The 26316-nt window shown below is 38.7% G+C and overlaps 1 protein-coding gene across 7 annotated transcripts in view; it reads right to left on the minus strand.

The window, feature by feature from the left end:
* Window positions 1-26316, minus strand: part of DENND1A (DENN domain containing 1A) — a 498150-nt gene that overhangs the window by 367995 nt on the left and 103839 nt on the right. The gene's annotated exons all lie outside the window — the stretch shown is intronic.

Genomic DNA, 26316 nt, shown 5'->3' on the forward strand with positions numbered 1-26316 from the left:
TTTTTTCTCTAATCAGAAGCCTCCTTTTCACAGTTACAGATGTGTGCTTGATAAACCACCTTAAACACCAGTTTCAGATTGTGTGTGTGTGTGTGTGCACGTGCACACTGGCAGGTGGCAGGGAGTGGGAGAAGAATTCTTTCAAAGAACAAATACAAAACTCTTTGCTTTTAAAAATAAAACGTATCCTTACCAAAATACTTATGAACTCCTGAAAATACAGATAAAACCGGATGAAGTTTTCTTCAAAACAGAACCAAACAATACACTTTTGGCTTGTGAGTACAAACAAAATATCATGAAATGAGATTATTATGTTCTACCTAACATAATTAGACTTGCTCATCAACTATAAAAATACATAGGTGAAAACACCTTTTATGACCATCTGCTTAAAATGGAATTACTAAAGGGGTCACTTGATTCTTCAATCATAATTGCAAGATAATCCAATGCCATCGTCTGTAAGTCAATACAGAACTGTACTAATTAAATGCTATTAGCACTCCATTTGCTATTGATTAGGAACACACTCATTCTTTTCTAATAAGAGAAAGAGATTTGGTTCCTCAGAGACACATTATGGGGAGTGACAAGAATAATATGTATTTGAAAAATCACGTATCAGTGGAAAAGCACAGTATTTGAGGGTCCCCTCACACACTGATCACAAAACATACTATTCAGTTTTCTTAGCTATCTTTTAAAACATCAATTTACTCTCTGTGAGAGTGAATCCACATAAAAGTTAAAACCCTCCAAAATCACAAGACAAAAATGCAGTTAATCTTTCTGCAGCGAAGAATCAAAAAGGGAAAAAACTAAGGGCCTATTCACATACTACATTTAAATCCTAAAAATACCAGTTTTCAAGTCATTAAAGTCAAATGGATGTTATTTTTCAAAACCCAAGGCTAATAACAAAAGCAGGAGTATTCAAAAGGGCATACCAAAAAAGCAGACCTTCCAAAAATGGGTGGTCCAAAAGAGATGAAACTATCTGTAGACCATTTCAGCTCTTGAGGGATCTTCTGGTTGACTTAAAAACTGGGGATCAATTTCTTTCCTTACCCTCATGTGCAAACACTCAATGGGACAAAGGCCATGTCTACATTGTGACCAGCAGAGTGCCGGCGTGGTCCTCTCCATGCAGGGCTGCCCTAGTGTGCCAGAGGAAGAAACTGTTGCTTCTCTCTGGCCGGAAGGGCTGAAATCACACAAGGACTTGGTCCACTTGAGAGAGGAGGCCAGAGGGCGCTAACGGCGTGGCATGAAAAGCACTAGGTCTACAGGGAAGAATTAGCAGGATGCAAAGGGACAACCAGATGCCTAACACACCTCTAAAAGTGTGCTTGCTGTTGGGTTGGGGGATGGGAGAGCCTAAGTAAGAGGGTAGCAGTTATAATCCCTAAAACATAGGTAAATCACCCTGGGGCAGAAAAAGCTGGTATTTTAGGATTTAAAATATGCTCCCAAGACTGAAAAAAACAGAAAAAAGCACTTGTAAGCCACTGAGGACACAGTAAAACAGAAGTTGGGAAAGCCACAGAATAAGGCTTATTCTTTTTCTTCCAACTGTCACGTGGTTAACACTTACTCTTCAACCAGAAAACTTCACATAGAAATGACTCACATACAAATCTTTAATATCATCTCTTCTTGCAGTAGTTTGTGCTTCTCAGGAACCACAAATACTGATGGAAATCAAGATGGAATAAAACCAAAGACTAATTTTTTTAATCACCACTTTGTGAGGGGATGGATGTCAGAAACCAAAATTTATGATATATTCTTCAATTTAAAAAAGTTTCTTGTTTATAGGTGGGAGAAGGAAGGTTTTTACATCTTTAGTCAACTATGTTAAGATACTATATTAATAATTAACTTATTTTAAAAATGTATTTTATGCATATATACAATATAGCAGAATTTTAAAAAGAGAAGGAAACATGGATGAAAAAAAATCCACTTATTTTAATATACTGAAGGTAAAGATGACCATAGAATGCCAAGATGATAGTCATGCAAATCCTAAACACTGCCTCAGCGGCAGGGACAACAAACACCATCAACCAAATTCCTTCAACTGTCCTAAGACTCAGCCCAGAGTGAGATTCCCAGATTTTTACAGAATCATGTTCCAAGATAATACATGGATTATTATTTACTATGGTCCAAGCATAAAGCTTGTGATTTCCTTTAAGGCCCTGAGGTTTACAAAAGCAAACTTTATGGGTTCTTAATACTCTCTAAAGCAATATTTAAAAAAAAAAAAGGGGGGGGGGTGAATGCTTTTTAAAAACAAAAGCCCAACCTAAAAAGTTCCACTCAATTAGCTCAAAGATCCAACCTGATAGTTCATAAAACTATGAAAGCCATTTTGTAAAAATTAACAAAAAACTGAAAATAATTTGAGTTTTCTTAAAATGTCTATTTTGCACAGTGGGTTGAAATCATCTTTTTTCACTTTGAGTCGATCACAATGCCATAATGTCACCAAAATATCGACATTGGAAACATCTGAGTTTAAAAGGTCCAAATACAATCTGCTTTTCTCAAGCAACACAACACCCGCCTTACTAACAGTTTCAGCATGGCACATGTACAAAACCTAGCACCCTGCAGTTAAGCAAACCGCCTTTAAATTTTCTGTCTGGCAGCAATCCACTTGCGTGTCTGTATGTTTTTACAAGTACTCTATGTATTTCATTGCATCAGCTGCATTTCTTTGAGTTTTAAATGGTCTGGGAACATTTTATGAAATGTTCTATATCTTTATATGGAAAATAACATACACTGGAAAAGTGTGCATCAGTCTAATATTTATGTATCTATTTCTTTATCCACCATCCAATACTATAATTGCTAATGTTCCAAAACACCTTCTCACATTCATACCCTCACCGCCAAATGCAGTGTCACCAAACAGCTAACTTTCAACACAAAAATCTGCAGATCAGAGAACTACCAAGGAAAAAAGCAACAATTTGCTTAGGCAATTGGCAGAAAGAACAGAGTCATGGGCATATGTCAAGCTTTTTCTCGAAGAATTGTCCCTCTGACAGAAAATTAAGAACATTCCTTTTCCTTCTCTCTCAGCAACTTTCTCCAGATTTAAGTAGTAGATTCTTAAAATTAAAAATCAATTTCATCATCTCCCAGGAAAATACTTTTCAACCTAAAATATCGTATTTAAAATACCTTATCTTGCCACAACATGTATGGTATGGTAGAGTCCATATATCTCTTAACCACGTAAGCCTAAAAGAGGCAGCTGGCTCTGGAATAAGGCTTCGCATCAAATCAACATGATGGGCCACTACCTTCTTCCAGCACCACGTCCATGCAAGAGGAGGTCTCCACAAAGACATGTGTGCACCAACCGCTTCCACTGGAGGCCACAAGAAGCATTTCTATACTTAACACAGACATTTCACAGCACAGGACTCCCAATAGCACAAGCTGATTCAGGCGCGTAACGTGACCATGCTTAAGAGGCTAGGTCCTCACAGGGGAAAAATAAATAAATTAAGAAAAGTCTCAGAACAACTATGTCTTGATTTTTTTTTTCTTTAAGAAAGGTTAATTTTCTTCGACCTCAATTGTTCATGTTTTCTAGTCTTCTACTGTAACATACTTTAAATCTTTAAGATATACCAGATTGCCACAGGATGTTTAATTAATAGAATTAGAGTTTGGGCAAGACTTGCTGGAACGGTGCTATAAATTATTTTACACAGGCTCCAAAACCTTGAGTTCTGCCTTAGGCTTAAAGTTCCTAGAAAACGTGGTAGACAGATCTTTTACAACAGAAATGCAAAATAATTCATAAAAGTACTGTGGTTATGTATGAGGGCTCATTTGTAGATCAGTAACTAGTATGTGTACACACACACACACACACACACACCCCTTACCAAATTATTTTCCTGTTTTTCTCTGTCGCACCAATGACTCCATTTGAAGGGTCAAGGCATGACGCTTTAACTGATTATTGAAAAATACACTGACTTCATTTTCTATGAAATGTGTGACAACTGCACACGAACCAAATGTTACAATCGTCCATAACTGGAGCTCTTTTAGGAAATTTAAGAGAGACTGCAAGCAAATGCAGCTGCTAACACGGGAATCTACACTGCTTTCACTTTTAACATGGCAGGTATCAAGGCAAAAAAAATTACATTTAATGCCCACTAAAATTTACCCAGTCATTATCCCTAGGATATTTCAGTCAGTAAGAAACAAAATATTGAACATATTTAAAGCTTACAATTATAAGAACGCTTCCCTTTAAAAGCAAGACTTAAAAATTCGCCATAAACGATATAATCTTCATTGTTCAATTTCATGTAGTTTAAGATACTATCTTCCTCTCCCCCACAACCATAAATGTTAATCCAAGCTGTAATCAGATTTAATTTTCCAGATGAGAAGATGGGAATATGCTGCAAGCAGGGGATAGTCCATTACACTGCTCTTTCCCTAATGAAATGTTCAAATTTTATACACTGAAAATGTATATGCTCAGAAAGTAGTCTGAGAAGTCACACATTTTGAGGACAAGCTCAATCTTCCCCAAACACACTCAGAAATAAGATTTTTTTCATATTCAAGAAGAAAAGTTTTTTTTTTTTGTATAATGTAAAATTAAAAAGTTTCTTGACACTATGATTACAAGCTGGACTCCAGCTTTAAGGACACTCCCTATTAAACTCATTGCTGCTATAAAGAGTCAGCTTCACTCACGTTATATTATAAAATACCTGAATCAATAGTTTAGCATTTTAACTAAATACAATTATCCTAGTAAACTGTTCCATTTATGATAGTTAAAATTTAATTAAAAATATATTTTTGAAAGGAATGTTTCAAATGTTTTACATAGAAAAAAAAACCCATCAACACGATTTCCTTTTCCTTACAATGAAACAGAATAATTTATGTTGTCTTTCCTTTAAAAATGTTTTTAAACTAAAAATTACTTGCTTCAAACAAAAACTGCTCATTTCACAATGCAGATTTTATCCTGAAATCACAAGAGTATACTTCACTAATTAAAAAAAAAAAAGTCATTTCAAAGTACTTTAAATGAACATTTGGTTTCCATGTACAACTGGAATTTCTTAAAAATTATTCCAGGTATTAACTTTTTGCCCTAAAACATGAAGACCCTAAGACATAAGAACCTTAGTCCTCACTAATTTTATTTATTTTTTTAAAGATATTTATTTATTTGACAGAGAGAGATATAGCGAGTGCAGGAACACAAGCAGGGGGAATGGGAGAGGGAGAAGCAGGCTTCCCGCTGAGCAGGGAGCCCGACGTGTGGGGCTCAATCCCAGGACCCTGGGATCATGACCTGAGCCAAAGGCAGATGCTTAACGACTGAGCCACCCAGGCGCACCAGTCCTCACTAATTTTAAAACTATGTTTCTATTCCAGCCTTTTGCTTCCACGTCGGCATTTAAAACACATTCAAATATTACACTTTCACAGCAGCCGGCCTGATAACACAGGACCAGTTCACCATCTACACCTATAATAAAAACCCAAATAGCATTATTCAGGGAAGGAGAGCACAACCCACCTCAGTATGGCAAGCAATGGAACCACATTCACGTGCCAGATTCCTCCTCAAACTAACAGATTCTGCCTTTCAGACATATCCTGCTCTGATGTGACTATTTATGCATAAACAGCAGACACTGACCTATTGTTTTCAGTTGTTGGAGTTATGAATGTAGTACAGTTACCAATTAAGTGAATCAACAAGTCCTAAATGCATCAGCTGTTCTACAAATAATGAGTCCACTGACATTATGCAGTAAAATCTTGGGAGTTTCATCTCTCTTTCTAGAGAATGGTGATAGATTTTGACCAGCAAATGCCACTACTTACCAATAATTTGAAGTATTTTTCATAACTAATTCCATCTACAAAAGGTATATAAATCTGATTCTCAACCAAACTTATGCCACATAAACCCAAAAATCAAACATAAGTCAAATTCTAAAAGGGAGCTTTAAAATGGAAAGAGAGAGTGTGCTGGAGAGAACAAAAAAGTCCAGAGAATATGTTCACTTATACTTCTCTTTTTGCCCGCTGAATATCTTAGTTTTCAACTTTATTATTTAAATATTTAGGTTTTTTTAAAAATGAGTTCAAGGTTTGGAACTAATTCCTAAAATCTATCAAATTGATAAATATTGATGAAGGACCTTTTTTCTTTAATGGTTATAATCTCAGGTTTCCATTTAATTTCCCTGTGAGTTAGGATTCATTTTAGCCCTTGTTTCTGAATGAGCACCCTAAGTGTCCAATTTTTATTCCAAGGTGAATAATTACTTCAGACTTAACCTAAATGACAGCTGTGCCCTTTATGTACTACAAACGTGACATCACTGCATACAGTCTTCATAAATAGATATATCACATCTGTCAAATCTGGTGGAAAGAGATAACTTCATTATTTACTCAAATACAACTACTGATTGCATACCCACCATGTATCAGGCACTGGGATAGGCATTTTATACACAGTTTCTAATTTAATCTTCATGACAATGCTGTGATATTGGGACTACCGTAAGCGCATCATCGTTAAAGAAAGCAATAGGTTACCATTTGTCCAAACTTTGAAAATTAGCATTTATTCACAGCACAAACACACTGATGTGACTGGCCCAGGTGATAAAAAGCCAGTCCTTGCTCTCAAGGAGTATACGGTGTGACCCAAATGGAGAATCCACCAAATTAATTAACCACGGAGTTTGACAAAGTGCTGTGCTAGGATTAGCAGAAGGGCGTCAAACCTAATTCTGACCAGGACAGAAAAAACTTCAGGGACGAAGTGGCCACATGTGGAATCTAGGACTAGACCGTGGTTCATCTCATGCTACCACAAGCCCCTTCTGAACAGTCTAGAGGACAGCGCGTCAGCATTTGTTGAGGTCAGGGCCCATGCTCTACTTAGCTTTGCTACAGAAGGTCTTCTCTGTTACAAATGCTTAACAAATACTTTGGCATAACAGAATAAACAGAATAAACTCATTAAATACCCTGTCTCTCTAAGTGGATAAAGGGCCAATTTTAAAATATCCAATTGAAAACAAGCCTCTGAATGCTACGGGCTTCCTTCCTAAAGACACACTGGCGTATAAGCAAGCACACAATAAATATTAGTTGTTCTTTTATTATTAACCCCAGTGGAGAAATAAGCAAGCACTATAAATTAGATGGCTACAGATGTATAGGTATGCCTCAAATTGGAAATACATGTGCTCCTGAAATAAACTTTTATAAACCCAATTAAAATTTTCCCATTGCCTGCCATTACTTACTTAGAAACGTTATAACTTTATCAGAAACTGATTTTCTCTTCATCGTCAGTGGTTCAAAAATCCTTAAGCTACAGTTTATTTGCCTCCTGGCATCTGTTTGCTAATGATCTGTAAACATCAAATGCACTAGGGACTCTCCCAGATTTACAGAAACCCTGAGGTGAATCTCCGTATAAATTGAAGGAACTTTCTGCTAATTTCTTTGCTTTCTAAGTTTGCATTCTGGGTTCAGAAACAGAGTTCCATTAAACATTTTTGCAGTAATAATTAGAATACTAACAGCTACCATTTACTGAATGCCTATGTATACCAGCAGTTGCCATAGGTGATTTTATTATCTTAATCGTAACAACAACTCTGCCAGGTAAGTAGATGTATCCCTGTTTTACAAATAAGAGTGAGGCTCACTAAGAACAAATTCAGTTAAGCAACAGAGCTGGGATTCAGCCTGGATCCATCAGACTCCCAAGAATCCAACAGTGGCTTTCTTTTCTGGTTTTATTTATGTATGTCCTCCTGTTGATCTGTCTTCTAGTTATTATTGTGACTCAACAATAAGAATACATCTGGACAAATAACCAAAACATGTTGTCATGAAATAGGCCTTAGCAGATTATGAATGAGAGCTTTCCAATTTCTCTATTTAAACTCCTTTGCCAAGTTCAGGATATAAATAAAATGACTCCAAAGTAACTAGCGCTCAATTCAACTAGTAAACATGATAATGAAAAGATGAATTCCTATTAACAACTTAGAATAATTTTGAAGACTAGAGGGTATCCTTGGATACTCTATGAAAAAAAAAATTATTTGCTAAACAGAAGGGATAAGAATGCAGAGAAATGTTTCCCTACTTGGAAAACGTGTTTCCCAAGTACCTCTAAACCATACTCAGAACCCAAAGCTAAAGCCAAACTGCTGCATACAGTATACATAAAGCTGAAATGCCAGCAAAGGAAACATACTATGCCCGTCAACCAGAAGACTTTCTTGTCAACAAAATTCTGCCTCTCTTCCCCTGGAAACAAGCCATTGCTGCCTAGTCCTTACCTATACCATATATCCAAATGGTACCTATATATCCTACACCACTTTGGGGGTGGGGGTGGGGAGGGGAGCAGGGAGTAAAATATACATAAAATTTGCCATTTTAACACTTTTAAGTATACAATTCAGTGGCACTAAGTCCATGTACGTTATTGTACAACCATCACTATCATCTATCTCCAAAACTTCTTCAACTAAAACTCTGAACCCATTAAATAACTCCCAATTTTCCCTTCCCCATAGCCCCTGGAAACCACCATTCTACTTTCTGTCTCTATGAACTTAACTACTCTAGGTACCTCATAGAAATGGAATCATGCAATACCTATCCTTGTATGCCTGGCTTATTTCACTTAGCACAATGTCTTCAAGGCTTATCCATGTTGTAGCATGTGTCAGAACTTCCCTCCTTTTTAAGGCTGAATAATACTCCATTGTAATAATACCACATTTTATTTATCCATTCATCTGTCTATGGACACTTGAGTTTCTTCCATCTGTGGCTATCATAAATAATGCTATGAGGGCCACCTGGGTGGCTCAGTCGGCTAAGTGTCTACCTTTGGCTCAGGTCATGATCCCGGGGTCCTGGGATCGAGCCCCGCACGTCGGGCTCCCTGCTCAGCGAGGACCTGCTTCTCCCTCTCCCTTTGCTCCCCCTGCTCCTGCTCTCTTGTTCGCTATCCCAAATAAATCCATAAAATCTTTTTTAAAAAATAATGCTGCTGCTATGAACGTGAGTGTAAATATTTCTGCAAGACCCTGTTTTCACTTCTTCATGACATATGTCCAGAATTGGAACTGCCGGATCATACGGCAATTCTACATTTAATTTTTTTGAGGACCTATACTACTTTTAATATGTTTCATGACCTTTATGTTATAAAGCTAGAACCGCCTAGAATCCTTAGCCTGGCCATTAAGACCAAACACCTGGGGTGCCTGGGTGGCGCAGTCAGTTAAGTTTCCTATTTTTTGTTTTGGCTCAGGTTGTGATCTTGGGGTCCTGGGATCAAACCCTGCATTGGGGTCCACACTCAGTGCAGAAGTCTGATAAAGTTTCTCTCTCTGCCCCTCTTCACCATGCACGCGCACGCGCTCTCTCTCAAATAAATCTTAAAAAAAATAAAAAGGACCAAACCACCCAATTTCATCTGTTTCTTAAAAATGAATCCCCAAATCTAGCCAGGCTAATCAATCCACTTTCCCACAAAACTTGACATGCTTTGCTCATCTTTCTCCTCTTCCCACATCCAAATCAGACCCTTCCAAAACATGCTCTTAAGCATCACAATTTATAAACGTGCCCAATTGTATATTCCTATATGAATTAATATTCAATTACACTAGCAGTTTAAAAAAATTAAAAAGACAAAGAACCATGTCATCCATCACAAGTACAGTGAATTTTAAGTGTAGCTGGCAAAGGAACAACAAAACTGGCACACTCACTGAAACTCCTTCACTTGCCTTCTGGCACTCCTGGGTCAGTGATCAGCACAGTTCTCAATCTCTTAGCACTAAGCTCCCTTCCCATTCTTACATTCTTCCTCTGACCTAATGCTGGCTTCCTCTGTAGGCCTCTCAAGCAGTCAGTGTTTCCTCTCCATCCCTCCCACTGGCCTGGAGGCAGGGTAGGCAGCCTCTGTTCCTTGTTTCCACTTCCAGACCTTTCTTCCTCATTTTCCAAAATCCCAGATTTTAACCTGAGCTCACCAGACTACACTCCCCACTCCCACTCGGCCCTGCTGTCATCTACAATCCTAGGGTTACTCCTCATTCCTGAGTCACATGGATCCTGGTACACTGCCCCTCACTCTACCAGCACTCCTACCACAGTCTCAGTGATTTCAGTATGCACACGGCCAATCCTTCAAAATCCCAGAATTCTTGATTCCTTGGCCTCCTCCCTGCCAAGGTTTTCTACCCAATCTCAACTACTCACTCCCATGGTCATACCCAAACTCTACAGTTACCAATAACTGAAACTCCCTCAATAATCAGTTTCAAGCACCTCAGCCTCCAACCATGACCCACCTCCTGCCCTTCTAGTTCAGTCCCTACAGTATTCTGTCTTCATTCTTCAATCCCACAGGGACACTATACCAACCTTTTCAGTGCCCTTGATCCACCTCAGGCCCACCCTATCCTCCTCACCCAGCTTAAATTCTATTTATAACCATTCCTTTCCATACATCTTCAACATCTTTGTGTCTTTCTTACTTTGTCAACCTCACTTGGCAAAAGTCCAACAATCCTTGTTAAATCCAATGATCCACCTGCATCCCTGTACCAGGTGGAGAAAATCACCCTATTACGCTTAAAATACTAAAATACTAGCTTTAAATTTGGATTATTTACTGTAAGTGAGCTTGAGTAATTATACCACATTTTCCTTAATTCATTCACTCTCTTGTTCTCCTCCGTGACTATTTCATACTTTCCTCTCTCCCTTCAAACCTTCTCCAACCTCGATTGCCACTAATTACCTCATTTGCCCCTTCACTGAGAAAACCAATCAGAAGAGAACTCCCATAAGCCTCCATCACTACTCCTACCCACTTATTATCACTGACCCACAGACGCTGCCTTCATCCTACTACCATGAAGAACTGTCCGTGCCCCTTGCAAAGGCTCTTCCTCCACTCGTGAACTAGGATCCCATCCCTCTCACCAACTCAAACACTGCTCTACCAATTCTCCTGTGTTATTAATTTGACCTCTCTACTAGAGCTTTCCCAGGAGCATGCAAACAGACTGTTATTTCTGCAAATCTTTTTTAAAAGGTCAAGCCCCCACAGCTACCCCCCCATTTCTTTCATTGTCTTCAAAGCTATATACTTCAAAGAAATGTCTGTACCCACCTTACCAGTTCCTCTTTTCTCACTCTCTTGAGCCTGTGCCAATCAAGCTTCTACCCCACCACAGCTGTGAAACTGCTCATGTACTAATGACCACACCAACTCACTTCTTACCCCTAACATCAATTATCAATCCTCAGGCATCTTACTTGACCTATAAGCACCCTTTGACATCCTTGATGGGTTCCACTTTCTCTGTTTATGTGGCTTCCACAGCATCCCTCTCCCCTGCCTCACTGCTTCTCCTTAAGCTCCTTGCAGACCTCTTCCAATTGAAGGGCCCCAGACCTCAGTCCTTGGACTTCACTTTTCTTTCTTGATGTCCTCTTTTGCTGGTCTCTTTTAGTCTCATCACTTCATATACAAATATGCACTGTCAACTTTACATTTATTTCTTCCAACTCCAGACTCATTTATCTAACTGTCTACTACTCAACATCTCCACTTGGATGCCTAGCAGACATCTCAAATTTAACATGTCCAAAACTGAACTCCTGATCCTTCTCCCACATTTCAGATCCAATCTGTCGGCCAATCCTGTCAACTAAATCTTCAAAATAAATTCAAGTTCTGATCATTTCTCTCCATCTCCACACTACCACGCTGGTCTAAGTCACCATCATTTCCACTACAATGGTCACCTAACAGGTGTCTGCTTCTGCCTCTGATTCCCTACAGACTGTTCTCAAAACAGCAGCCGGAGTAATCCTGTTACTTAAGTCACGTCCTCCTTTACCAGCAACTCTCTGACCTCACTTCCTATTACTCTGCCCCCCACCCCCCACCCTGACTCCCTGTTCCAGCCACACAGGTCTACTTGCTGCTCCTCAAACATGCAAGCCATGCTTCCACTTTGTGGCCCTTTCCCTTGCTGTTCATTCCGTGAGATAAATACCAAGGAATGGGGCATGTGCTGTCTTCATTCACAAGTTACTTTCCTAGTGCTGCCTTCCCCAATCACCTTATTTAAAATTATAATTTTCCTATCCCCACACCATTCCTTATTCTCTTTTCCTGTGTTTTCTCCTTAGCACATTTTATCATCCAACATACTATATACTTTATTATCGGTTTTCCCCTACTAGCATATATGGCAGGGATTTTTGCCTATTTTGTTCACTACTAATATCCCCAGAACCTGGAATTGGGCCTAGCACATAAATAATGAATGAGTCAAAAAGAATGAAGGAGGAAAGGGAGCATAAATTCAACCACTCCTTCCAGCAAATAATTTGGCAATGTTTCCAAAGCACTAAGAAAGTCCACAATCCATACCCTAGTAATTTGCTTCTCAGTATCTATCCCAAGCAAATAATTGGAAATATAAGTAATTGCTTTTATGTTTATTTCAAACTTCATTTCAAAAATTGGGAGTATTAATAAGCTCAAGTGACCCAACACCTATGCCACCATTAAAATTAGGCTGTGTCTGTAATAACATGGGGAAATGCTAACATCACTGCATTATGAAGAATTGACTCAAAACAGAATATAGAGATTTATCACACTGTAACAGCAATTACTATTTTTTAAAAAAGATTTTCAAAAGACACTAAATGGAAACCCACCAAAACGTCTAGCTATGAGTGCCTGAGTTGTGAAATTATAGGGGGTTTTTTCCTTATTTCCTGAATTTTCCACATCTTTAAACAAGGTTCATAATTTAAAAAAAAAAAAAAAAAAAAAACCTTTGTATAAAGAAATATGCTCCTCAGAAATTTGATTTAAATGGCCCACAAAAGCATATAATGTCCCCATCTGCCTCTTCCAGGAACTTACCCCTGACTACTTTAGCCCACATTGACTGATTTCCTCTGAGCTTCTGTAATATTTACTGTTTTGGTAGCATCAAATTATTAACACCTGATTGTACACCTAATCATTTACTATCTTAGACTGTTACTTCCCTGTTTAAGGACTTGTCTTCTTAATAAATAAAATAAACAGCTCCCAAGGCCAGGACCCATATCTCCCTACCATCTGTACTCTTCCCAAGAACCAAGGCACCACAGCGTTCAAGCACAGTGCTGAGCACAGAGCAGACTGCCTTCCATAAATGCTTTCTGAATTGAACTCAATTCTGAAATGCCTTTGTAACATTTCCCAAGAAAGATTAATTTAGGGATGCTTCTAGTCAAGTCTCCTCCAAAAGATTTTACAAAATGCCTATGCTGTGTCACACACTGTGAGAGGCATATACCCTGCCATGTCACTTAAGCTTGACAGTTCTGCAGGGTAAGTATTGTTACCCCAGCAGCTCATCATCACAGATAGGTAAATGTAAAAGCCAAGATTCGAACTCAGAGATTTAACTCAAGAAACTACTGGTTTTAATCACTGCGCTTATATAGCTTACTAGGTCCCCATCAGTCTCTCCCAGGAATCTACCCGACTATAGGTCTTCATCATCGTGCAGACACAACAGTTTATGAAACTTTGGCATGCATCAAAATCACCTGAAGGGCTTCATTCAGTTTCTGTCTCAGTAGGTCTGGGTGGCACCCAAGAATTTCCATTTCTAACAAGTTCCAAGGTCAAACTGATGTTACTCGTTTGAGGATTGTATTTTGTGAATATAGACTTGACAAAATAGGTTTGAAGTTCCTTAGAAAAGCTGAGACATCTGCAATTTCATCTTTGAGTCTCAGCTCAGGTACTACTTCTCAGTTTAAATTCTCTGACCTTTCCTCCCCACCACCAGCAGATGGATTGCCCCTCTTACGCACGGATCCCAAAGACTCTATAGACTGGCTCACTCTACTTTGAGCATTATGTTACTATTACATTGTGTGTGTACATAATGCATTATATAAATCATATATATGTTCTACATATTATATGCATATATACCACTATTAACACTACTATTACATTAAGACACCTATTACAATCTTCTGTGGGTCCCCTAGTATTATAAAGGCTGGAAAGATGAAAACTATTTCTCAAAGGCCCCTACCCATACTAGGATACCAGGTATGATTTTGGTTCTGCCAATCAGATCCACTTGGTGAGACCTGAAATTAGAGCACAGTCAAGAAGAGAGCCAGGAACTAGCAGGAATGGCCTGATGGCTCTGGAGGCAAATTTGATGGAGACTTTCTAAGCCCAAGTAGTCAGAGGTGGGAATACCTTGGGGCTGACATTTGGGAGAGCAGCTTCCAGAATCCCCCAGCTTCCTGACACGGCAGAAGTGGTCATTCTGTTGGTGTGCTACTTCTGCAGTGTGACTCTGAAAGTCATTCCTGGAGATCAGCCTGAAGCATACTCCTCCACTCTTTCCAATGATTCTTAAGACTGAATTCTCTGTAGTCACTCCTCTTCTGATGGAGTGGTCTCTTATCTTCAACTAGACCTTGACTGATACACATCTTGGGCATACCTCTTTCCTATACTTATCAAACTGGACAATCTTCCACCTACTTGCTGACCATCCCTACCTTAGCCCAAGCCTTCTTGATAGTTGAACCACTTTTATTTATCTTTGTGTCTCCTACACCTGAACAATATCTTTTTTTGGGGGGGGGGTTTTTTAAGATTTTATTTGTTTGACAGAGAGAGACACAGCGAGAGAGGGAACACAAGCAGGGGGAGTGGGAGAGGGAGAAGTAGGCTTCCCGCTGAGCAGGGAGCCCGATGCGGGGCTCGATCCCAGGACCCTGGGATCATGACCTGAGCCGAAGGCAGATGCTTAACGACTGAGCCACCCAGGCGCCCCCAATATCTGACTCTTAACACACAATTATTTTTAGCAAGCTTTCAATCACAACAATCATTATAACATGAGAAAGATTTAGCATGAATATTAAAGTGTCAGATTGGGCATCAGCAGGCCTAGATTCTGCCACTGTATGATCATAAAAAAGTCTTTGAATATGAATTCTCTCAAATATAAACAAAGTGTTGACTAAAAGAATTCTTTGGACTCTAAAATTCTGTCATCCTATGATCTAAAAATCCTCAAGACAACTCACTGCTTTAGTAAAATGTCCATGTCTATAAGTAACCTTTAAAGGAAAATAGCCTCGAGGAAAGCACTTCTTTCTGGTTTTCCCTGTGGCCAACCATCCTACAGAGTTAAGACTCTCATAAAAGAAAACAAAACAAAGTCCTTTCAATGAAGTAAAATTCTAAATTTAAGCAGCAGTGGCCAATACTTAAATACCATTCTATTGGTACTTTTAATTGGTACTTTAATTTAACATGCCTTTTTAATTAAGGATTTAGGAAGTCTGAACACTGAAATATGTATTTTCCATTAAGAAGCAATTAACTCAGTAATTGTCCTAAACTAGACTGATACACTTGACATAACAGTGAGAATTTTAAAGCTTCCTTTCGTCCTCTCGGCTTGGCTCCATGACTTTGCTTCCATGGTTTTACTCCATTATCTGGAGGGGTTTCTTCCCTCCTGCCATTACTATAAAACCTGCATTTTATAAAGGCCCAGCCTCCATTTCAACCAATAAAACCTTATATATAGGAGATAACAGAAGGATTCTTAGCTTGGAATAATGCTATGAGAGCTCTCCTCCTCAATTTGCATTTCTTCAATAGTCTTAAAAACACAACTCTCCCCTGGGTGAAAATCAGCAAGGTTTCCCCAGCCTCTGTACTCTGCATCCATGCCAACGGACAAGTGAGGGCAAGCTCCGTGGAGCCAGGTAAGGAGCCAGGGCTTGAGAAACAGGACACACAGGAAATGTGGGCTGTTGGGGGCGTAGAGGGGAGCAGTTAAGAGGGCAGCATAAGGCTGGTACACAGACAGAAAAACAATCCAAACCCTACAGTGCCTCTACCACTGTCAAAATTCCAATAATTTCAAGCTCTTCAAGACAGAATAAACTAGGATTCTCAGAGAATTAGTCTGTGCTCAGGGAGCACTGAGATAAAGATTTAGCAAAGATGGTCTTCTTATGGTTTCTCTCAGATTTGCTCACACAGTCCCTCACATAGATTATCTTTGAATAAACAAGCAACTTATCCCTGAGAATAGGAATGGGACTTTGTCAGGGTTGGTTCTTCCCTGCTACAACTGCGGGCGGGGATGGACAACTGAATTCACAGGATGCAGCAAACTCAGATTATGGAGGGCTAGCTCAGGGCACTGATCAGGCCCTTCTCTCTATGCATCCTCGTCAGGACAAACCCGCTCTGGACCCTGCTGCATGGGGCCTTGCCCTACCCTAGAACTATGTAATCCAAGTAGCACTGCTACCTCCAGTTATCTCACCTAATGGTAGACAACCCATATGCTGCCCACAGTAGCTTAATATACAGGGCCAAGTCTAGTTATATGCCTTCTGGAAGCCTCTGGCACCTGCAGGATTATACACACAGTAAACAAGAAGGTGATCCCTGTGCCTGAGAGGAGAAAGCCAAATACTCTCAAGGCTAATGAAGCTGTTCAGAAACCATCTGGGCAAGATCACTCCAGACTATGACCCGAGAAGGTAGTATGGACTGGATTTCAACATGGACTCTTCTAGTAACTAGCTGTGTGACCTAGTGAAGGTTATTTAACCTTTCTCTGCTTAGTTTCCTCATCTGTAAAGTGTGGATTAAAACAGCATCTATTTTATGGGGTAGTAAATGAAATAACGCACTTAAGTTGAATTAATGCCTGGCGTGTGGTAAGCTATCAGCGTATTTTAAACATTACTATCATTTTTAATGTTATTTTTCATACTAGTGTGGCAAGTGAAGAGAATGAGCACTGAAGTCATTCCTTTTTTAAAGATTTTATTTATTTATTTGAGAGAGTGAGAGAGTACAAGAGGGAGAGCTGCAGTGGGAGAGGGAGAAGCAGGCTCCCCGCTGAGCAGGGAGCCTGATGCGGGGCTCAATCCCAGGACCCTGGGAACATGACCTGAGCCGAAGGCAGACGCCTAACCATCTGAGCCACCCAGGCGCCCCAGCACTGAAGTCATTCCTAAATTAGAATCTCAATTCAACTATTTACCAGTTGTGTGATCCTGGACAAATCAGTTTTTCTGAGCCCCAGTACCCTGATCTATAAATGGGGCATTAATAATGTCTGCCTCATAGGATTTTCAGGATTAAGTAAATAATGGAAGTGAAGCACTTTGAAAGGTAGCTGGCACCTAGCAAATGCTTAACACTCTGTTTCCTCCCAAAGCCACCGTTACGTAGGAGGCATATGAAAACTCGCAACCGCTTCTGAAGTAACCAGTGCTTCTGTTCCTCTCTGTGAGCCTCTGCTTACATATAATCGGAGTCCTCACCACAGCTCCATTTCTGAGCTGGACTTAAAAATCCTGGCCTTTCCTCATCAGCGCCGCGGGCTTGCTGCTCCCCTTCCTTTCCCAGTGAGACACTTGATTGTTTACGTTTGTGCCGTTATCCTGGTTAGGCCAGAGAGGAGCCCTTACTAACTCATGCTGGGCTCCTCGCCGGTCCTTGTCCTCAGCTGCTCACCACTGGCCCTCTCCGGGAAGGTCCAGTCTTGAGGAGCAGTAATAGGAGGTTGTCATACTATTCTGACATTTCCTTTACAAAGTTGGGGGGGGGGGGGAAGTCCAGTGAGTCATTCACTGAATTTACATGCCCACTACGAGTAGCATATCAGGCACGAAGAGGGCATCAAGAGACAATGATCTGTAGTCTCCCCCTCGTAAGAGGCAACAAATACTCTCCTGAAGTTGCGCAGGTACAGCAGAAACTGGGACAGTTCTGAAAGGAAGGGTGAACAGGTAAATTAAGAACTCATACCAAGGCGCTTAGCTACGCTAAGCAGCTTCATTAGCCTTGAGAACTCTTATACCTGGCTCTGCCTTTGGCTCGGGTCATGATCCTGGAGTCCAGGGATCAAGCCCCACATCACGCTCCCCGCTCAGCGGGGAGTCTGCTTCTCCATCTGACCCTCCCCCCTCTCATACTCTCTCTCCACTCTCTCTCTCAAATAATAAAGAAAATCTTTAAAAAAAAAAAAAAAAAAAAAAGAATTCTTACACCTAATCAAATGAGGTAAGAAAGGCAGTAGCCCCTGCCAAAGAATTGTATCTGCTCCTCTAGCCCTTACCAACATAGTCCGGGTGTCATCTAGGTAGCCAACATTCTGATTTGAGCTTGAATTCTTTCATCCTCCTTGCATGAAGCCTTGACTAGATCCCATTAAGCAATCAACCCCGCCTCTCCTTCCCCTCGTAGGCTTCAAAACTGAAAGCATTTCCAAAGAGATGTGTCGGACAGCAGACCCTTTACCTTACCACCCTGAAAGATGCCAGAAAAGGGTTGCAAAGTGGTGCTGAAGTTTTACGGTCCCCTGACTCCTGTTGTTTTCTTCCCCTCATCAGTTTGGCAAAGGTTAAAAGTATGGGAAACATCTAGAGACTGAAGCATCTGGGGAAACAAGCACTCTCATACACTTGGTAATTGAGAATGTGGTTGGATGGAAAGCAATCTAGTATAATTTTTCAGCAACACAAATAGAATCAATTTTAAATGTCCATGCCTTTTAAGTCACCAATTTTATTTCTAGGAAAGCATTCATGGAACTCATCGGAAGCACTGCCTTCTACGAAAAAGTTCATGAGCGTTTTATTCAAAGTATTGAAAATATGAAACCACCTAAATATCAATCAACAGGGCAATGGGTAAATAAAGTATGGTAAACCCATGCCATAGGGCCATTTAGGGGGATGTGAAACAACTGGAACGCTCATATGCTGCTAGAGGGAGGATAAACTGGCACAACTACTTTAGAAATTTGACAATATTTAGCGAAACTCAACATACACCCAACTCATGACCCAGTAATTCTACTCTTAGAAATATACCCAAGAGAAACAAGTGTGTATGTTTACCAAAAGACATGTACAATATTCATTGTAGCTTTTTTGCTAATAGTAAAATAAAAGTGTCAATCAATGGAAGGATGAACAAATTCTGGTATATTTACAGTGGAAGACTGTACAGCAATTAGAAAGAATGAACTAGGGGCACCTAGGTGGCTCAGTCGATTAAGTGTCCGACTGGTGATTCTGGCTCAGGTCATGATCTCAGAGTCATGAGATTAAGCCCCGTGTCAGGCTCCATGCTCAGCTGGGAGTCTGCTTGAGATTCTCTCCCTCTGCCCCCTCACCAGTCACGTACTCACTCTTTAAAATAAATAAATCTTTAAGAATGAACTACATGCAACAACATGGATGAATCTCAGATGTATTTTTAAACAAAAGTATATGATCCCAATTCTATGAAGTTCAAAAACAAGACTGATATATAATGATAATAGAACAGTTGCCTTTGGAGGCAGGAGAAGGGAGGATGCTAAGAGGAAACACAATGGAGCCTTCTGGGGTGCCACATCAGGTGTTTTACCCCAACTTTATTTAGGTATAATTTAACGTGTCCAACTTGATGTTTTGATACACATATACATTGTTAAATAGTCACCACAATCCAGCTACATAATACACCCATCACCTCACACAATTACCTTTTTCGTGTGTGGTGAGAACACTTATTTAAGATGTACCCTCTTAGCAAATTTCAAGTATACAATTCAGCATTGTCAACTATAATCACATTACTGTAATATAAATGATCTTGATCTGGGTAAGGGTTACACAACTATATACATTCATGAAGCTACACACTTTGTGGATTTACCTACACCACTTGTGGATTTAACAAATATTAACTTTTTACAACTTCATTTTGGTACATTTTACATATTGCATAATTCACCCATTTCTATTGTATACTTCAGTGATTATTTTTTTTTTTAAAGATTTTATTTATTTATTTAAGACAGAGAGAATGAGAGAGAGAGAGCACATGAGAGGGGGGAGGGTCAGAGGGTGAAGCAGGCTCCCTGCCAAGCAGGGAGCCCGATGCGGGACTCGATCCAGGGACTCCAGGATCATGACCTGAGCCGAAGGCAGTCGCTTAACCAACTGGGCCACCCAGGCGCCCGTGATTATTAGTAAATTTACCAACTTGTGCAACCATCACCATAAATCAGTTTTAGAACATTTTCATCATCCCAGTGAAATTCCTCTCGCCCCTTTACTGTTAATCTATTTTCCTACCTCAGTTCCAAGCAACCATTAATCTACTCTATGCCTCTAAATTTGCTTTTCCTGGACATTCAATAAGTGTGATCATATAGTATGTGGTGTCTTGTGTCTTGCTTCTTTCACTTAGCATAATGTTTTTGAAATGTGTCCATGTGATGGCATATATCAGTAGTTTCTTTTTATAGCTGAATAGTTTTCCATTATATCAATATACCACGTTTTGTCTATTAATTCACCAACTGATGAGCAGAAATATTAACTTCTGCAACATTTCTATTTACAAATATAGCTAAAGCCCCACCTTCCACCCTCATCTCATTCTCCTCCTTCCAGAGAATCACCATTGTCTTGAGGTTAGTGTGCAGCCTTCCCCTCCATGTTTTTATACTGTTAATACATATGAATGCACACATGACAAAAGTTTCATAATTTTAACATTTACGTATCTGTATACTGCTTTTTCAACTTGCTTTTACTCATAATTATATTTTTGAGATTTGTCCAATTTGTTGTAAGTAGATTGGATTCATTCAATTGCTATACAATTCTCCGATTACAAATAAGTCCTAATTTATCCATTTCCTCTGATGGTCATTTAAGTTTTCAATATTTCTCTATTATAAAATAAAAAAAAACGATGCTATGAACATCCTTGATTATATCTCCTTGTGCACATGTGAGAATTTCTCTACATCATCTACTTAAAAGTGAAACTGTTGGTTCCAAGGTATGAGCACTTTTCTCTTTACTAGGTATTGCCAAGAGTTGAGTTTTTGTGGCCCCACATTTTCACCAATACTTGGTATTATTCAACTTTTAAATTTTTCTACCACTCTCATGTAAGAAGTAGTATCTCATGGCTTTGATTTGTATTTCCTTGATTTTTAATGATGTAGTCTTTTTATATGATTATTAACCATTTGTATCTCTTCTTTTGTGACCTGTTTAATATTTTTTTTGGTCTGTTTTCCTGTTTCTTTCATGTTCCTTACGTATTTGGATCCCAAGCTTGCAAAAATTGCCCTTCAATCTGAAAACTGTATTTTGTTTACAGTTTCTTTTGCCATACCAAAATTTTAAATTTTAGTGTGGTTAAATCAAGTCCTTCCCATCAGGGTTTGTGCCTTCTCATAGCTTATTCAAGAAATTCTTTTCTATCCAAATCTCTAAAAATATCCTCACATTTTCTTCAACTATTATGAACTTTTGCTTTTTAATGTAGGTCTTTAAACCAGCTGAAATTTATTATGAATGCTATGAGCAGGCAACTCTTTTCAAGAGGATAGTTAACTGTCTCAAAACAGCAGAACTGCCTGACACAGGCATTTGCTAACTCCTAAGGGCAGCCAGCAAAGTCCTCCTCATCCAAAAAAATATTTAAGGAAAGGATTTGATATTTCTTAATATCCCTTAAACATGACAAGTCATAGCTAATGATATTTGGTAGGACAGAATAAACCAGAATATACTGGGTCAATTTTTCTTAGACCCAAGGAAAAGGACTGATTCAGCTTTATCCAACAAAAGCGTAATGAATCCAAACATACTAAACTATGTAGCAAGTGAAAATACTGGGCAATAGCAAAGTGGTCAGGCATTCCTCCCAGCTTTCTTTGTCACAAAATGCCAAGTTTTAAGAGTTTAATGGGGACACAAATCCAAACTTTTATCTAGCCCTCAAAATTCACACTCTCACACCTTCCCGCTCCTTTTCAAAGCTTAAATTTAGAAAAGGGTCACTCAGGTAATGTATCTTAATAGTTACAATGTTAAGAGAAACGTCTTACTTGATACTGCTGTAATCATCACTAAACTTCATTCACAGTGATTTTTTTTTTTTTAAGATTTTATTTATTCATTTGAGACACAGAGAGAGAGCATGAGCAGGGGGTGAGACAGAGGGAGAGGGAGAAGCAGGCTCCCCGCTGAGCCAGGAGCCCGATGTGGGGCTCGATCCCAGGACCCCAGGATCAGGACCTGAGCCGAAGGCACACGCTTAACCATCTGAGCCACCCAGATTTCTTGAATAAACTAACAAAAATTATTTCACTGTATATAAATCCTCATATAACTACTACTATTTTGTAACTACTTGGAAGGTTTTTACATAATATTACACTTACCATAATAATTTACATAATATAGCTAGTATCAAGCAGTTAAATGTGAATTCCTTGTTCTCTTGAAAAAGGGAAAGAACACCATTTTAAGTTAATGATATGTTTCTGAATATGACACTCCAAGGCATTCTTAAGAAGGTGTGTAATATGGAGATTGATAATTTACCAAATAAATTCACTGTGATCAATTCTTTTATAAAAATTCACAGAAACTATTAATGAAAGCAAATGTTAATTTAATGTTTTTTACCCCTTCCTTCTTCTGCCAACTATTAGAACTTATTGAGGATACAATTTTTTTAACAGTATTTCCTTGGAAATGCTATAATGCAACTGCTATATAATTATCTCTTAGGCTGCAAATTTTCAGCACTCTATATACTTTATAGTATATTTTACATATACTTAAAAATGTAAACTCAATGGTCAAGGAAACAAAAAAGGTACTCTTTGGTTTAAATATTCATTAAGCATAATAAATTCAATTAGACACAGTATGAGGTTTTCCTCAAAGCCATACAATAATATAAGTTTGTATTGTTCAAATATTCTCATTGTTATACAGGTTGTCACATTTCACTTTTAATAGGAACTGACTCAAAGAGACCTTGGAACAAAAGTATCCTAACCAAGTAGCAGTTCCCAAAGTGTCATGCTAAAAAAACATTACTCTCCAATTCACACAATTCAAACAATCAAATCAGAGAACAACCACTTCTTTATTAATAGAACAATGCACAGTAGTTTCCTGTGCCCAAGTGATGCTACCTAAAAAATATTTAAACAAGAAAAACTAAAGATGCAATAACTGGAATAATATTAATACTAACACAATATTTTTAAAATTGATCAGTTAAGATCTTATTCACTGAATGATATTTTCATGAGTTTATTAGCGATGATTCCAACTTCAGCTGAAAACAAATGAATTAAAATTCCTTACAGGAAATCCTACTGCTGACAATCTTCTTCATTAAAAATATAAAACTAAAAACGATTCAACCTATAAAGATTAAATCCCACTAGAAAAGAAGAGATGTGGCTAGGTAGTAAATTAGATCTTACTGAAATTAAGATGATGGAGATAAAATGTTACCTTCGTTACAAAGATCACAAACAGCTGAATTCTTTAAAATTATTCGTTCAAGATATAATTTGCTCTCCTGCAGTGTCAGATGCTAATGCAACCAATTTTATACAATCTAAGCACAGTCTACAGATGCACCTTCTGTTTTTAAATCAGCAGGAACCACTGACCAGCATAAGCAGTATTCCTAACTAGATAATCAGCAAATGTGTAAAGCCTGACACCTCCCCAATACACATTTGACCACAGAACTGCTTCAGTAAATTCACACGACTATAAACAACTGCACATACTGAACAAATCTAATTCAAAAAGCATCAAAAAATCAATTATTGCAAATAGCCATTGTGCTGCAGATCAGGAATAACTTCTAATACCAAAAATGGGGGAACTGTTTTAATTTATTAAAAGCATGTTTTCTAAGAGAATTCCTAAAGATACACATTATTATGACCTATCTGATTTTCCACACTGACTTTATTATTCTCCTTTATTACATAACATCTAACAATACGAAGAGGCAAAAACATATCTATAATTTAGTCTTTCAGGACAATCTAGCAATCTGTACAAAAACAAAACAAAACTAGTGGAGTGATTCAAAAGAATATGAAAACCTACAGCAATATATTCAGAGGGTAAGGAGAAAGGAAACAATTATTGAGGACCTGTTTGCCATACGGGCCCCAAACTGACTTCACATTTTCTTTTTTAATCTTCACAGCCATCCTATGAAATAGGCACAATTATTCTTTACAGAAGAAGAGAACAAATCTCAGACGTTAATTGATTTCCCCAAGGTGACGAAGCTACTAAGGGACAAAGCCAAGATTTAGTCTAAAGTCTGTACGACTCCAAAGTCCAAACTATCATCTACACCCAGTTCTACACTACACTACACTACACTACACTACACTACACACACACACACACACACACACACACACACACACACACGGAGGAGGATGAAATGGGCTTTATGGACCGGCCTGAGAAAAATGCTGTGGATGAAGTTGTGCCTAAGGAGATTTATAATTCCAAATAAGTATTTTATAAACTCATTTAAATGAACCCCTCTAAGTTGTGAACATTTGATACATCAAAAATCCATGACAAACAGCTGTAACAAAAATCTATAACAATTACCAGAAAACAATTTAGAGGAATATAAATAATTACCTGGCTCTCTGATACTAACCATCCTTGAGGGCCACTGAGTGATTCATTCCAGTAGTCTCTGAATAGAGCCAAACATCATATTACTTTGAGTTCAAAAAAGACTGTACAGTTTTCAAAGAGCTCTCACATGCTTTAGCCTTCATAAAATCCTCAAAACAATCCAGTGAAAAAGTTAAAGGAATATAGTGGATACATAAAGAGGAAAATAAAGAGAGGTATTCTAAACACAGACAAGAGTACTCATCAGTCCTTACCTAACTCTATCCCCACACCTTCTCAAGGCAAAAACATGGCCACCAGGATAAAAAGTGCAGTAGTCCACTAACTGGTCTCTCACTTGTGATCCTCCTTCAAAGCTCAAGCAAGGAGGTCACTTCAGGTAGAACTCCATGGGCTACAGCAAGAGAATACTGCCCTGTTTCCAGAAATACCCAATCTCTCTACATAAACAAGTCCAGGTATTACTATCATTTCAAAAAGGACAATTAGAGCTTAGATTATTAACGAGGTCACAAAGTAAGTGGCAAACACAAGATTCAGACCCAATCTCTGGCCTTCAAGATTAGAAATTATTACCTTCCCTAGAACTACTTTGAAAGATAACTCATCTTTATGCCAAATTACAATAGGAAATGCAAAATTACAGAGATGTCACTGTAAGAGATTATAAACAATAAACATCACGTTGGTCCACATGTTGGGAGGTTTAAGGAAGAAGAGACCCTTTTATCTGAAGACATACACTTAAAAATGCTAATCACCCATGTGCAAGGTGTAACAGTCATATAAATTGATCAATTTTTTTATTTTTATTTCTATTTTTTAAAGATTTTATTTAGTTACCTGACAGACAGAGAGACAGCGAGAGAGGGAACACAAGCAGGGGGTGTGGGAGAGGGACAAGCAGGCTTCTCACCGAGCAGGGAGCCCAATGTGGGACTCGATCCCAGGACCCTGGGATCATGACCTGAGCCGAAGGCAGACGCTTAACGACTGAGCCACCCAGGCGCCCGGTCAATTTTTTAATATATTAGAATTTTTACATCCAAAGGAGTATCACCCTCACAAAATAATAACCTTACGGAGGCAATACACTTATTTCAATGTTAAATTATTTTGAGAGTCCCCTTTGGTAACTTCCCTCAGAGACTTTGGAATGTTCATTTAAATTTCTCATATTTTCCTAGTTCGGAATATAATAAATACAGTGTTCTGGAATATGATTAGGCATCACATACTAAAGGCCTTACGAATGTGCCAACCTTCTGACCAGGCAATTCAACTTCCAGAAATATATTAAAACGAAATGCTACTAAATGTACGTGAGGATCATTATCATATTGCTTATAATAGCAACACTAGACAACCTGACTTAAAAGGGATTGACTAAAGTAGGATACATTTATGTGATGAGCTACAATATATCCATTAAAACTCATATTGTAGGACAGAAGTTCTCAAAGTGTGGTCCCTGGGCCAAAAGAATTATCACTTATGTACACACACACACACACACACACACACGTATCTATCCTCCACTACGCAAACTCTAACCATCCTAACAGAGTCAAATAATGTTTAAATGAATCTCTCACAAATCCAAGTTCTTGCCATTTGTCATCCAAAATTCAGGAACCAATT

This window comes from Halichoerus grypus, chromosome 14, assembly GCF_964656455.1.
Source record: "Halichoerus grypus chromosome 14, mHalGry1.hap1.1, whole genome shotgun sequence".
Classification (NCBI taxonomy): Eukaryota; Metazoa; Chordata; class Mammalia; order Carnivora; family Phocidae; genus Halichoerus; species Halichoerus grypus.